This window comes from Biomphalaria glabrata, chromosome 1, assembly GCF_947242115.1.
Source record: "Biomphalaria glabrata chromosome 1, xgBioGlab47.1, whole genome shotgun sequence".
In the NCBI taxonomy this organism is placed as follows: Eukaryota; Metazoa; Mollusca; class Gastropoda; family Planorbidae; genus Biomphalaria; species Biomphalaria glabrata.
Window position 1 is genome coordinate 77,304,070 of NC_074711.1, and position 17,077 is coordinate 77,321,146.

Below are 17,077 nucleotides of genomic sequence, written 5' to 3' on the forward strand. Positions count from 1 at the left end.
ATTATTATTTTAGAAGTATCTACCACACACAGGCAAATCAAAGGTCTAATTCCGAGTTCAAGACTTTGTCATTTGGACCTTGTCAAGTTTGGGTCTGGTATAAAATTCGACTGATGAGGAGCCAAAGAATACCAGAAACCTTGTATGGGCCTAGGCGAGCCCAAAGGAAATGTCACAGAAGTCCATTATGGAGCAAAGCGAAACCAAAACTCTAGTACCTGTACAGATCAATGCCCATAATTTTATGTCTTGATTTGAAACAAACAAACAAACAAACAAACAAACTATATTTTTTTGGAAATAATGTTTTATATATTCGGCTTTTATTATTACTTCTTTTTATTATTTTTAATTATTTTTATTTTTATTTGCAATATGCCTAACTAGTCCAGCCACATTTGGGTCAAGTACATCTAGCCGGGGTGAATAATAGACTGCATGAAAACAAGCCCTCCACTCTAAAAGAAATTAAGTCAAAAAGAATATAAATAGAAAAGGGGGGGGGGGGAGTTTTTGTTTTGTTTTTAAATGCGGTCATTAACTGGTTCACACAATTTCTTAGGCCGACGTGATGGTTCATTAACCTGATCCAATGACTCCCAATGACTCCCCACTGCATATGCTTCTGCCACAATGCCAGCACAACTTAGTGTCAAGCCTGCTCCCCCCACCCCCCTTCCTCTTCTTGACTTCCTCTCATTCGGTGTATGAAAGTCAGGCATATTGACCTGCTGGGACTCAAGGTCACACCAAGTGTAACAGGAAAGTGATACGACGTGAAGGGAACTGACTTGACGAGCACGCGACGTGCGTGTTTACTTTTGTAACGTCGGCTGCCATTGGCTGCTTTATGGATCAATAGGCCAGAGTTCGCCTTTGCTTACAAATACATGCGCAACAGTAAGTAACTCGCCCAGCAGGGACCATAAAAAAGCAACAACATAAGCATCTTTAATTAATAGTATCCACACTGACTCATCTCATCATATTTATCAATGGTTATTAACGGAATAAAGAACTTAGCTTTTGTTTTATAATTATCAATCATCACTTTACACGTACTTCGGGGCTTCTGAATATATTGCGATTACGTAATACCATCTACAAAAGGGGAGAGAAACGTGCGTGTAAAATAACTTATTTTAATTTATGCGGTTATAGCCCCTGATTAAGAGTCGACTGTACAAAAAAATATTTATAAATATTTTAAGATTCTTGGACTCTGGTGTTTGCCTGGCTGTACCACTTAGTTCAATGTTAAGTTCCTCCCTGACCTATCAGCAAACGAGGAAGTTGGGTTCGCTCCTTCCCTCCTGTTATGGAGCGTGAGTGTATGCACGTCATTTTGATGTAACTAGTAGAAAAAAACTGGCGGATGATTTGTTTGAGTTAGCTCAATAGACTATGATGTCACCACGAGTGTCTTAGTGGAGGCTTTAAATTGGGGGTGGGGGGGTGAAATTAGAACTAAGGGGAGGCAAGCTGAAGACGAGGGACAGTAAGACATGTTTTGTTTTTTTAGCTGGCACTAAAATTTGTTGAAATCGTTCGAGATAAAACTATATCATTTGTGTTTCTGCATTTCTGCATACATCTACATTCAAGTTGAATCTGTGTAGACTAGAATATGTTAATTTTTTTTTATAAATAAGCTTTGTTCAAGTTTGGCATCAAGACATTAATACGCCTACAATAGTATAGTTCAGCCTACTGTACACTCTTATCATCCAATAACGAATCTGAGCATCACAATAATTGCACTCTATAAATAGGTAACGTAGTAATGTTTTATAAGCTGAAAGCTAAATGTAAGATAATCACTGCATTACATTAGTAACGTTATTTAGTCCAACCTCATTCTTATGTCCATTTTGGTCTTGCAGCTTTTGAGAAAAAAAAATGTACCTGTAATAAGAACTATTTAAAAATTCCTAATCTTCCGCTTAGCCTTATTTCAAGGCTATATAAGGGCCAGTGACATCGTGAAATGTGATTATACATTAGAAGCCTGTCAAACTGAGGCTCTTAAGTTTGGTTCCCAGTACTTATTTAGTTCGCGTGATGTCTCTCTATATTGATGTTAACATTACTCGCAGAAATCATTTCTCAATTTTAAAATTGACTACACCTGCCATCAAGATCTATCCGTCTTCAAGAATTTATAAACTTTATGTGTCCGTGAATCTATCGTGCTATGAAATCTTTTATAGAGTGCTAAACGATTGATAAAAGTTTCCAACACTGTTGGCTGCTTAAGTATTTTCTTTGTCAAGCTACAAATATTGAAATGTCAAAACACCAATGACATTCACAATGACACATTGTGGTGTCATAAACCCCGAGGATTCCAGCTCACGTGACCTTTTTTTAAATTTTGCTTTTTCGGGGGTTGCGGAGAGGGTAGTGAGAGAATGTATACTTTTGTATAGTAAAATAAAATGTTTATTATAAATAGTCTTGTCTTTAATTACCATCAGAACTTCTCGACCCCAACGGCTAAACATGGCGGGTACATAATGGGAATAAGAAGACATTCCCAGCTTTCGCGCGGTCTTCAGACGCTCATATAACGTGTCCAGGACAGGTCGGCCGAACTACGAGTAGGTGTGACCAAACTCAGTAATGGTGACATATATTGTGGAATCTTCAGGCAAGTTTAAAGCCCAACAGCTTCCGGTCAATGACTGTCCGCTGAGAGAGATTATTCTTAGCTGATAATGGACGTAATGGGCATGCGTTGCGCTCTGTTTCCCCGAGAGACTTTATCGAAGTGACAGAAAGTTCCGCAATATTGAGCTAGGATCACGTCAAAGCATTTTTTATATTTAACATGTTTCGGATGTTCTTTCATAATTTTAAGATTATTACATACAAGCTCAAACCTTCCGCAGGAAAGCGGAGGATGATAACATTCAAAGTTCCGACCCGGGTCCATCGTCCAGAGAGCAGACCACACAACCAGACAGCCATTACGTTGTACATTGTGTACTTAGGTACAAGAGAGACTGAATGGATGAATTTGCTTTGTCGATCATATTTTGTTAGTGTCCTGAATTTTGTGCAAAAATATTTGAGTGTACTTCTTACTAATATGTTGCACTGTGCGGGGTTGGAACTTCTGCATCCCATACAAATTACAATATGGACCGAACTTCTGCATGAACCAAAACTTCATTCTCTGAAGATGTTGGCCAGAACTTCTGCATGAACCAAAACTTCATTCTCTGAAGATGTTGGCCAGAACTTCTGCATGAACCAAAACTTCATTCTCTGAAGATGTTGGCCAGAACTTCTGCATTCCGTGACGATATGGTTCAGAACTTCTGCATTCCGTGACGATATGATTCAGAACTTCTGCATTCCGTGACGATATGGTTCAGAACTTCTGCATTCCGTGACGATATGATTCAGAACTTCTGCATTCCGTGACGATATGGTTCAGAACTTCTGCATTCCGTGACGATATGGTTCAGAACTTCTGCATTCCGTGACGATATGGTTCAGAACTTCTGCATTCCGTGACGATATGGTTCAGAACTTCTGCATTCCGTGACGATATGGTTCAGAACTTCTGCATTCCGTGACGATATGGTTCAGAACTTCTGCATTCCGTGACGATATGATTCAGAACTTCTGCATTCCGTGACGATATGGTTCAGAACTTCTGCATTCCGTGACGATATGGTTCAGAACTTCTGCATTCCGTGACGATATGGTTCAGAACTTCTGCATTCCGTGACGATATGATTCAGAACTTCTGCATTCCGTGACGATATGGTTCAGAACTTCTGCATTCCGTGACGATATGGTTCAGAACTTCTGCATTCCGTGACGATATGGTTCAGAACTTCTGCATTCCGTGACGATATGGTTCAGAACTTCTGCATTCCGTGACGATATGGTTCAGAACTTCTGCATTCCGTGACGATATGGTTCAGAACTTTTGCATTCTGTGACGATGTGAACAAAAACTTCTGCATTCCATGAAGTTGTCTGTCATAACTACAGCCTCTCCTCAAAGAAGCCACCTACAATAGCGTGTTATTTGATGACCCTGTCCTTGCCTCTCAGATGTCTAAATAATTCTGCTTACAATAAATCAAAATAATAATCTTTTTTTAAATCATCACAAACTTGATTATATCGTTATGTTTTTAGAAATCTAACAATTGCAAATCTATTGCATTATTTATAAACAAAAATACATTTTCAATTTCCATTGTCGCCAAAAAAAAAAGAATTAAACTCTGAAAGATGATTGATATATGTAGCAAAATATATGATATGTGTGTTTCTGTGTGCGTGTGTGTGTGTGAGCAGTTAATAACATCCGTGTCTCCAGAGATCTTAAAAAATAAGTTCACGTGTTAATGAATTTCACACATACAGTGCTTCAGTTCATGAATTGATCAATTTCTCATTTAATTTTAAAAATTAGTTGTTTTTGTTTGTTTGTTTGTTTTTTTTGCTGCCGTAATCAAATTCGTAATTCTTTACCTGCATGCTTGTTCTTCATAATTATTCCGAAAGTGTAAAAAGTGTAAAGTTTCTAATTGTTACATCTGTGCTTAATTTAAAAAAAAAAACATTTTAAATTTAAAATATGTAATTGCCGATGATTTCCTGTGTGTGTTTGTCTTGCTTGATATATGTGTGAGTGCATGAGCAGGCACCTGTGTGTGTGTGTTTGTGTGTGCTGGATGCAGGATGAAACTGTCATCGGCTCACAGCACTATAAGGCTAAATAAATGGTCTCCTTTTTTTTATACCGCTTGTTCTTCAAGTCTGCAGTTACTTACTGACCAGGTCATCTGGCAGAGTTAGGCCAATGTTAAGTGTTTATAAGACAAAAACTTTCTCTTTATTTATAATGATTGAAGCTAGAACCAGAACATGGCACAGTTTCAAACGTTCAATCCTTTCAATTCAACTATTAGCATCATTACCTTGAGCTATAAGACACTTGTGTAAACAATAACTTAAAACAGTACATGATTTAGCTAAGACCAAACTTCGGGGCAACTATGATAGAGCTCTATGATTTTACTGTAGTTCTCTAATTCATTAATTGAGATTTGCATTTTCATTTTCAGTCAGTGATACCGTTCTATGTGTCCATCAGCTTGTATATTCTTGTGGCTTTCTTTGCTGTCCAGTTAATTTTGCATGCTATCTTTATTTAATTTAGTTATACATTTGCATTCAAAATTTGATTGGCATTGATGATACATCTACATGTTTAAAGTGATTTTGATAACATTTTAAAATCGTTTCTTGGGAAAATTTTGGCTACCACATGACCTTGTAAGCAAAAGCTGAAGAACACTGAAAGTCGTACCCAGATGTCAACAGGTTATAATAAAACCATCGTGATGACTATAAAATATCTTATGTTTCCATTTCGCTCGTCAATTTATGGGATAGGCGCCTTACACACACTCAAACATATATATATCTATACACACATACACATTTTCAAGACTCACACACTAAGAGTCACTCACGGACGATATGACTGCTACAAAAACGGTATAACTTATCAAAGGCCCGACCGCTGGTCAATGCCCGCTACCCACCAATCAAACTGACCAGGGTCGTAAGTGATCAAGTGCTCCCGGAGGTGCAATCAAATCATTGATGGGCAGCGGGGCTGGGATGGTGCCGATGGTCTGGTCCACTTGACCGCAGATGTCTCTAGGACATGATCAATAGGTTCCTGTGTCTACATAAAATGGACGAAAGGTGATAAGTAGAAGGGTAGGGGCAGTCTTGGTGACTCACGGACCTGATAATTAAGTATACAGCAGAGGACGCCAGACAACGTGACCTCATTCATTAGTACATTTATAATGATGATTCATAGACCACTAATAGAATAATGTCTTCGCAAACCATTTATATTTCTATATTTATATTCCCGGCTTTTCCCGGGATTGTTTTGAGTCTAATGATAAAATGTATTTAAATATATTGTTCCATAGTCCGTCTTTCACAGACAGTTACATTTTTTCTAAGTTTATCTTGAAGCAGAGATTAGTATTGTATACATTCAAGCTAATTGCGTTTCTTTTTACTCACCTGATGGACATTTTTCTACATTGTTTTCTGTAATACCATCTGTTGATGAGCTGCTTGTAATTGTAGTTCCGAATCGCTATTGCTTTATCAATCATACACAGCTTTCAATGTCAATGTAGATATGTGTAGGAACAAATTTGAAAGAAAAAGATGTTGAACGATTTCAATGTATACTTGAAGTCACTTTAAAACTACTGCTTTCGTCATGCAACAAACAAGCGAGGTTCTTTCCCTTGTCTCTTATTTCAAGTTATTTAAATCAGTCGTTTAGATCCTTTGATTCACTTATCTGCACCAATCTTGCTTAAGGTTGCATCAGAATTCTCCGACCAATACAAACACGCACACAAAATACATAACACCATCAGTTATATTTCTTTTGAACTAAAGAAAACTTTAATTACTCGTGAGTACAGCTACACAAATGTCTATACAAATGTCCATATAAATGTCTATACAAATGTCCATATAAATGTCTATACAAATGTCTATTCTTTAGTTGAAACAAGCATGAAGACATGTTCAAACCTAACTTTTATTTTGAAGATGGCGCTGGTACATTCATAAAGACTTGCATTGATCGCTTGCTAGTTTGTACTATTATAGTTCAAGAAAAGAATCCATTATATATCCATATCAACCCATTCAGCTAGTGAGCTATTCAGCTAGTGAGCTATTCAGCTAGTGACCTATTCAGCTAGTGAGCTATTCAGCTAGTGACCTATTCAGCCAGTGACCTATTCAGCTAGTGACCTATTCAGCCAGTGACCTATTCACTTGTTTGCTGCCTGGTCTTGCCGTATTCTCTCCGAACTGTTTGCTTCTTTTCATATTTTGAATGTTCCTTCAGATTTGAAGATTATTACATCATACCTAGACCAAACCTTCTGCAGACAGGGATTCGAGCCCGTGACATCGGAATAATCCAATAATTATTTTCTGTGACTTTATTATTACTCATTATTACTCATTTCTTTTCACAAACAAACCAAGATTACATTTAAAGTTGTACATATTTGTTAGCAAGTGAAACAATTGTATTCCCAAACCTTTTTACTCCATTCTTTGTTTCGTTACTTCATCTAGAGGATGTTTTTATTTAGCTGACAAAAAGTCACAAGATGTACAGACAGTCACAATGGTCTCACAGAACTCAAGTTAATGACCCTCAGACATTCTAATTGCTCCATTAAACGTTATTACTTGTCACAATGATCAACGCAAATGTTTAATGAGGCGAAGAAAAAAAAACTTAATTTGTTGTAATCAATTTGTCTTTGTGTTTAAATTATCTTGATACGATGTTGACCTTTTCTGGCTTGGCTGGTTACATGATAGACACTGTTGATGACAAGGTCAAGGTTTTGGTATCGATCGACACTAATAATCGACTACTGTGTTGTTAATGAACCGACTACTTAAGTTTATTCTCGTGTTAGAATGTCGTTAGTGCTATTATGTCTGAATTGAGACATAGATCTAGAGACTTACTTTCTCTTTGTAGGAGATCGTTCCACTTTCACGTCCACTCTGCCCATCACGGGTAGATACGAGGGAGAGGGACGCTGGGTGAAAACCTCCTAGATGGCGACGTATTCTTTTTGAGCAATGACACAAATAATAATTTTTTTAAATTTGAATAATATTTGTTGCTTATTGATATTTATGATGGGTTCTTGATTTAGGCTTTCCACAATGGTCCTCCTTCTACTGTAATAGTAATACAGGCAGGCCCGATATAGACAACATGGCAAGGATATAAAGAAGGTAGTGACGATGTATCAAAATGAATTATTTAAAAATTATTCCTTTTTCATCATGTTTTCTACTAATTACTTATTCTAAGCTTTGGGGCGTCAAAAAGTCAATGTTTTAGTCTCTAGTTATTTTTCTATTATTTTCTCCCTTTTTCTCTCTCTCTCCCTCTTTCTCTCTCCCTCTCTCTCTCTCCCTCTCTCTCTCTCTCCCTTTCTCTCTCTCCAACTTTCTCTCTCTCTCTCTCTCCTTCTCCCTCTTTCCCTCTCTCTCTCTACGTTAACTATGTTTTCCTACATCTTTCTATTCTTCTCCCTTGCCAACTTTGGAGAAATATTTGCAAGCTCTGATATTGTTGTTGGCGCTTGTATCATCAAGATACATTCTTTCTTTTTGTAAGGGTGTTCACTGTGATGGATAAAATCAAACCATAATCATCGAAATGCATAACAAACTACGTAGCGCTGAATATCTATGAATCAAATTTTAAAAAATGGGGCTACCGAAATTCATGTTGTCTGCTAGTTCCTTGACGTCACTTCCCCTTCTCGTTACGACGTTCAAAACTACTTTCGCGCTGAGCTTCACCCCCCAACCTAAAGAACTGCTGGCTACTTGAATGCTTAGAAAGGAAGAGAAAAACAATATGTCGCAGTCACCTGACGGCCTCAACCAAAATGTACTTCAACGTAAAAAGATCCAGTTACTTAAAGATTAAATGCGACAGCTTTCTTTAAAAAAAACAAACTGGAAAGTTTTTTTCTTCCAACTCTACGGTAAACAATGTTAAAGTACGTAGTTACTTTCTAACCATAAGAGTGTTACACTAATGAATTCAAATGAATTGCCTTGATTTAAATTCGCCTTCATTTCTAGTGACACACACGCAATTGTTCATCCCAGAGACGCGAGAACATTCGCCATCTCCCAAATGACTTCAAGTCGCAACTTACAAGCCAGAGCAAGTTTGGCTTAACTCATATTCTTTGAAGCCCACCTAAGATGTCCAGATGTTTATGTGTACCAGTTACAACCTTCCCCATTCCACCTCTGGTCTTCCCTAGGGACAACGACACTGGCACATTAAAGCAGAACACAGCGGACAGTGAAAGTGACAGTCCATCTTTGTCTGTGCCTTCTTGAGTTGAATAGTTGATGTCCTGGTTGATGTTTGTTATCACGAACCGCTTGTCATTTTAAACATCGTTATCTGACTTCCGTGCACTGAATATCTGTATGACTCCCGTGCACTGAATATCTGTATGACTCCCGTGCACTGAATATCTGTATGACTTCCGTGCACTGAATATCTGTATGACTCCCGTGCACTGAATATCTGTATGACTCCCGTGCACTGAATATCTGTATGACTCCCGTGCACTGAATATCTGTATGACTTCCGTGCACTGAATATCTGTAAGACTTCCGTGCACTGAATATCTGTATGACTTCCGTGCACTGAATATCTGTAAGACTTCCGTGCACTGAATATCTGTATGACTTCCGTGCACTGAATATCTGTAAGACTTCCGTGCACTGAATATCTGTATGACTTCCGTGCACTGAATATCTGTAAGACTTCCGTGCACTGAATATCTGTATGACTTCCGCTTCCGTGCACTGAATATCTGTAAGACTTCCGTGCACTGAATATCTGTATGACTTCCGTGCACTGAATATCTGTAAGACTTCCGTGCACTGAATATCTGTATGACTTCCGTGCACTAAATATCTGTAAGACTTCCGTGCACTGAATATCTGTATGACTCCCGTGCACTGAATATCTGTATGACCCCCGTGCACTGAATATCTGTATGACTCCCGTGCACTGAATATCTGTATGACTTCCGTGCACTGAATATCTGTATGACTCCCGTGCACTGAATATCTGTATGACCCCCGTGCACTGAATATCTGTATGACTCCCGTGCACTGAATATCTTTATGACCCCCGTGCACTGAATATCTGTATGACTCCCGTGCACTGAATATCTGTAAGACTTCCGTGCACTGAATATCTGTATGACTCCCGTGCACTGAATATCTGTATGACCCCCGTGCACTGAATATCTGTATGACTCCCGTGCACTGAATATCTGTAAGACTTCCGTGCACTGAATATCTGTATGACTCCCGTGCACTGAATATCTGTATGACTCCCGTGCACTGAATATCTGTATGACTCCCGTGCACTGAATATCTGTATGACTTCCGTGCACTGAATATCTGTAAGACTTCCGTGCACTGAATATCTGTATGACTCCCGTGCACTGAATATCTGTATGACTCCCGTGCACTGAATATCTGTATGACTTCCGTGCACTGAATATCTGTATGACTTCCGTGCACTGAATATCTGTATGACTCCCGTGCACTGAATATCTGTATGACTCCCGTGCACTGAATATCTGTATGACTCCCGTGCACTGAATATCTGTATGACTTCCGTGCACTGAATATCTGTATGACTCCCGTGCACTGAATATCTGTAAGACTTCCGTGCACTGAATATCTGTATGACTCCCGTGCACTGAATATCTGTATGACTCCCGTGCACTGAATATCTGTATGACTCCCGTGCACTGAATATCTGTATGACTTCCGTGCACTGAATATCTGTAAGACTTCCGTGCACTGAATATCTGTATGACTCCCGTGCACTGAATATCTGTATGACTCCCGTGCACTGAATATCTGTATGACTTCCGTGCACTGAATATCTGTATGACTTCCGTGCACTGAATATCTGTATGACTCCCGTGCACTGAATATCTGTATGACTCCCGTGCACTGAATATCTGTATGACTCCCGTGCACTGAATATCTGTATGACTTCCGTGCACTGAATATCTGTAAGACTTCCGTGCACTGAATATCTGTATGACTTCCGCTTCCGTGCACTGAATATCTGTAAGACTTCCGTGCACTGAATATCTGTATGACTTCCGTGCACTGAATATCTGTAAGACTTCCGTGCACTGAATATCTGTATGACTTCCGTGCACTGAATATCTGTAAGACTTCCGTGCACTGAATATCTGTATGACTCCCGTGCACTGAATATCTGTATGACCCCCGTGCACTGAATATCTGTATGACTCCCGTGCACTGAATATCTGTATGACTTCCGTGCACTGAATATCTGTATGACCCCCGTGCACTGAATATCTGTATGACCCCCGTGCACTGAATATCTGTAAGACTCCCGTGCACTGAATATCTGTATGACTCCCGTGCACTGAATATCTGTATGACCCCCGTGCACTGAATATCTGTATGACTCCCGTGCACTGAATATCTGTATGACTCCCGTGCACTGAATATCTGTATGACTCCCGTGCACTGAATATCTGTATGACTCCCGTGCACTGAATATCTGTATGACTTCCGTGCACTGAATATCTGTATGACTTCCGTGCACTGAATATCTGTATGACTTCCGTGCACTGAATATCTGTATGACTTCCGTGCACTGAATATCTGTATGACTCCCGTGCACTGAATATCTGTATGACTCCCGTGCACTGAATATCTGTATGACTCCATTGCATTGAATATCTGTATGACCCCCGTGCACTGAATATCTGTATGACTCCCGTGCACTGAATATCTGTATGACTCCATTGCACTGAATATCTGTATGACTTCCGTGCACTGAATATCTGTATGACTCCCGTGCACTGAATATCTGTATGACTTCCGTGCACTGAATATCTGTAAGACTTCCGTGCACTGAATATCTTTAAGACTTCCGTGCACTGAATATCTGTATGACCCCCGTGCACTGAATATCTGTATGACTCCCGTGCACTGAATATCTGTATGACTCCATTGCACTGAATATCTGTATGACTTCCGTGCACTGAATATCTGTATGACTCCCGTGCACTGAATATCTGTATGACTTCCGTGCGCTGAATATCTGTAAGACTTCCGTTCTACAAATATAATTTAATGTTTATATTATCAGTCCCACATATAGTTAGTTTAGCACCCAGCTTTAGCGTGTCCAAAAAAAAAAACCCCACAACAACAACATAAATTGGATATAATAAATAGGTGAGATTAACATCCATGAGGGATAACTAGAAATATATAGGGGGGGAAGTGGGGTTAGTGTTTCCTGTGTTCATTGTATAGGAAGTATTAATGAGCTATTAATTTGTAAAATGTATACTCTGTTATTTTTTGTGTCACTTAATAACAATGTCAAATGAGATTTCTCTTTCGCTTTTAGAACAAAGTAGTTGAAACTATTTAGTTGGTCACAGTGATCTTTCAATATGGCGTCTTTAACAATCCTTGAGTTTATTTGACAATTCAGTGCAATCTTCCATTTTACCAGTGCTAATTTTTATTTTACGTTTTACATTTGGGATACCTTTTATCTCCCCAACATTTCTTCATATCGCCTCTTCTTATACTAAGTTACTGTATTTTATTGCGTTAAAACATTGAAACAGGATACTTATCATTAACTTATTAACACGAGACAAAGTATTTCTATGTTGGAAATGTTTCGCGGAAATCTCAATAAATCCAATAGTTAAGTCGTCCATAGACTTAGTTTCTTAACTCTTTCTCTCCTAACTGACGATACCAACGATGATTCCACCAGAATGTGGTAAATAATTACGGAGAGAAAGAGTTAACGTATTTTTTATCTCAGTCTTGCTCTATAATCTTTTCTCCAAAATTCATGTCCACTTTGCGAAGGGAGTTTCTCCGAAGAAAAAAAAACACAAAAATCCTGACATCGGAACTGACCTCACAGTGTAAATATCAGGGACTTTTGCTTGGTCCTCACAAACTAGACACCGGCTTCCATTAACCAAAACTGACCCCGGCTTCCATGTTCCGTGATCTCGGGAGATTAACGAGGTTGTCCTGGCATAGGATTGGAGAAGGGTCTGTCCAGTTTGGCGGAAATAGCTAGTCGCTGTCCATCAGTCCAGTCCAGCGATCGACCATTAATATCTAAGACCCTGGCATCATGTCTTTGTGGACTGGAAGGTCAGCACACACACACACACACAGATTTCATTCCCTGTCTTTCCATTAGTGCTTCTTGTAGTCCGCCCCGGACGTTGTCCTACTGAACGGTAGTGATGTCATGAGTTTATGAAAGGACAGTTTTTTATGGAGCGTGGGAGGGGGGTATATAATTGTAATAAAGTGTCATTTTTAATTATTAATTATTCATTTTAAATACTATATTTATATATATATATTCTTTTTTAATTATTTATAATGCATGTCTATAATATATTTATATACACTATGTAATTACAATAGCAAATTTCTCACAAAGATATTGTTAGGAATGTATTCATGACTTCAAGCATAAGTTTCACAGTTAAGTTCTATGTGCATCTCCTTTGATAAAATGGTGCTGTGCTGTGCTGTGTGCTGTGCTGTGTGCTGTGCTGTGCTGTGCGTTCATGAACATGGTGATGTCATAGAAGAGTGACGTCAGAAACCTAGAACACGGTACCAATGCGGATCGCTCTTGTTTTTATGTGGGCTTTGGCTTTTAAAGTGATAGTTACGTTTATTCTGAAATGCACCTATATGGTTAGGTGGCCGTTGTTGGACTGTAGCTCCAGACAGCTAGTCCGAGTAACTTAATGTATATTATATTATTTTCTTACTGCGGTACATCAACAATCAAAGTGAGTCCATCTCTCAGTCCTCGACTTCAACTCTCTTTCATTAGCTGTAACTCCTATTTATAACCTCAGCTGTGATGGCCTTACTCGTTGACCAGAATCACATTAGCCAATATAAACACACTAAATCACCACCAAGTGGTTTTATTTATTGTTGATGTGTTCCCAGTTGAATATAAATTCTAATATACTATTGTCATATTATGCTCAGCATTTTTTAAAATATCTTCTACCAAAAGCACAGAAAGTCTAACACATTGTAACATTTTGACTCAAAAGTGTTACGTTAATATCATGCTGACCCAGATAGTTAAAGTGTTCATTTTAAAAATATATCTTAATGCCTGTTTGTAGAACGCCTTATCGAGACATTATAATGCAGCTAGACCGGCACGAGCTTATAGATTGACTCTAATGACAGAACAAATTTGAATCTTTGAATCTGATTAAACATGTCCTGCCGTCAACAAAGACCTCAACCTGCAAAGACGAAAATTAAACATGCGCTAATTAACTGAAGGATAGGATTCCAGCCGAGACAATGGCGTCATCAAATAAAGGCTGAAATGTTTTTCATTTTCTAGAATGTTTGACCATTTCATATTTTAATGAAGTCAGGATGTTACGACTGCCAAACAGTGGGGGTTGTAGCTTGGCTACTTTCTAGAATGAAACTCACTGACATATTTCTAGTGGTCCAGATTTATGTCTAATATTTAGTATAAACAAATGAGTCCAATAATAGTGGGAATCAGCTTTATTGGTAAATACATAATTAAAAAAATACGTGTAAGAAGAAAATATAAAAAGGCGATACTTTTATATGGTCAGAACTCTGAGCTCGGACAGTTAGTAGGTGTGTGCAAATCTTCATTTTCAAAGTTGAGAATTCGTTCGGGAAGAAAATACATGAAAATAATGGATGTATAACATCTTTCTTCACAGTCGAGACTCTGGAATGATTTTGACTTGATCACTAATTGTAAATAAGTTAGAAGCCGTTCAGGACAGCATTGAAAGACATACACTCTAGGACAGCCCCGAACAGTACCCCTCTTTTTTTTTTTTTTTCGCTCCATTACACTACTGCTCCCAGTTAATCCCACAAGACCAGCCAACAGCGTCCACTTAGGGGCAGGTGACGACCTGTGGCCAGTCTGTTTGTTTATTTCTCACCCTCCACCTTCCCCCACTCCCCAGTGACCACTTAGCACTTCACAAACTCAAGCGTCACGAGGGGAAAAACAACATCTTTCGGACCTTTCCCACTTTGTCCGGTAAGACCCTTGGACCAAAGAGAGAGGGCCCCAGAGCTTTTAACGGTACTAAGCGCGCTTGGAATCGATTCACTCCTTTCAATAACCCAATTAACCCACGGACTGTTTACTCAACGTTACACTCCGCGGCTAGGGCTATTCCGATCCTCTCTTCGAGAGATAATCGAGTAGTTTTGCCGTGATTGGTTGTAGAGCTTTCCCTGTACGCATCATTACATCTGGAAAGAGATTAATAGAGCAGCTAACATGCAGATTGATCTCTGTAATTAAACTTTAGAACCCGTCAAAACAACAACACGCGTACGCGCGCGCACACACACACATACTATGCAGTGCCCCTTTTTCCAACTGTTAGTGTCGATTTTGAAGAGCTTCATGTCGCGTTTGCATACAACAGTATACCTTAGAAGTGGACTACCAGCGGCTCTCCTGCCATCTGTTAGATCCCCCTACAGAATGTCTTGTGGTAGTCGACACTTGTTGCATTCTATGAACGTGGCCAAGCCAGCCAATGCACCTGATGCCCTTGCACCCTGCACTTCGCAGCAGATGCAATACACAACAGAAGCAGAAGGAAGGGTGAAAGTACAGCGACTGGTGATTACAGATGCCCAACCTGTGATCGAAGCTGTGTATCAAGGATTGACCTCTTGAGTCACACAAGAAATTGCAAAGGGAAAAGATTGTTTCTCGAGACGTAAATTGCAACAGAAATATATATATATCAGTACGCACCAAAAGTAACGCTACTTATATTGCCTTAGCAACGCTTAATTACGTTATTGGACAGGGTTCAGTTTTTCTCGCATAGATATAAGTAAACATTCTAACCAGCTATGCCTCATTAATTAGGTTCTTTCATATACTTGATAACTTACGCTTCTACTCGCAGACAAATTGTCAACAATGTATTATGGTAATGGTGTTTTGTTTTTCATATGAATTAAAATAGATATTGTTTAGCTTTGCATAACTTTACATTTGTAAGCATATTCCAATACAAATATATCCATTACAGCCTAACCAATGTGGATAATAATGTACTGGGGAGAAATTCAGCTGTGATGCATATCTTTGCGTTTGTTACCATTGTAAGAGCATCAAAGAACCACAATCCTTCCCATTTTTTTGTTGTCTGCTTGCTGCTAATTGTCTTCCCATTTTTCAAAGTCGTAGTAACGGGGCAAGGGCCGTGACATTAGCTTTAACAAATACAAGGAAAAGTACATGCCCCCCCACCACCCTCTCTCCCGGACGCACACGCGTTACGGACCGTACGGACATCAAGAGAGATTTGTTTCCATTAAGAAGACCAAACTGTCACGTGCTAGTGAAGCCAAAGCGAGGCTTCAAAATAAGGAAAGAAGTTTTGTAAGGAAAAGGGGTGGGTGGGTGTGGGGAGGGGGGGTTTGATCAAACTCTAATGTCCACACGTTGGTCAAATAGTTTGTGTATCCATCCTTACTAGCTACCGGCCATCAGATCTGTTAGAGTGTGGCTAATAAATCCTTTCTGGGCGGTCAGTTTTAAGCCAATAGCTGTTTCAATATTATAAACAGGTCTTCGTGCTAACCTAACTAGAAGTCTAACAATTCAACAAGCACAACAATATAATTTTTTTAAACCAATTATAGTGATGTAACTCTTCATTTGAAATAAAGGCAAACCTCGGTTTGTATTCAAAGGTCAAAGTCGGATTCACAATTCGTTCTTGAAAAAAATGTACCCATTGGGAGGCTCCTTAGACTGTTGGGGGCTACTTGATTTGAGTTTCAGTAATGGACATAGGGCCTCCCTCTCTTTTTTTTTTCTTTCTTCTTTCTTCTTATCTTTTATTCTCTTTTTTCTATGTCTCTCTCTTTCTCTCTATTTCCTCTCTCTCTCTTTCTCCTTCTCTTTCTCATTCTCTCTCTCTCTTTCTCCTTTTCATTCTTTCTTCCCCTCACTCTCTTTCTCTTTTTGTATCTCTATCGTTTCTCTCTTTTCTCCTCTCTCCCTTATGTTCTTACCACCTGCCTCTAAAAATTCAATTTAATTAAAAATCCCAGTCTTGACTAATACATTGTTAATGTCTCTAATACTATTTGTATAAGAAGATATTCTAGACTTGGCAAGAAATTGATTCACAAAAAAATGCGACTTAATGTTGTAACAAAAACAAAATCTCATTTCATTCTATAAAGTCATTTTCTTTACTTGCTCCTAATGAGAGATTCTGACGTTTGGACAATCGATAAAACACAATGTTAATTAGGAGAGCGATTAATCGACTACACAAATATCCATTCGAATAGAAAC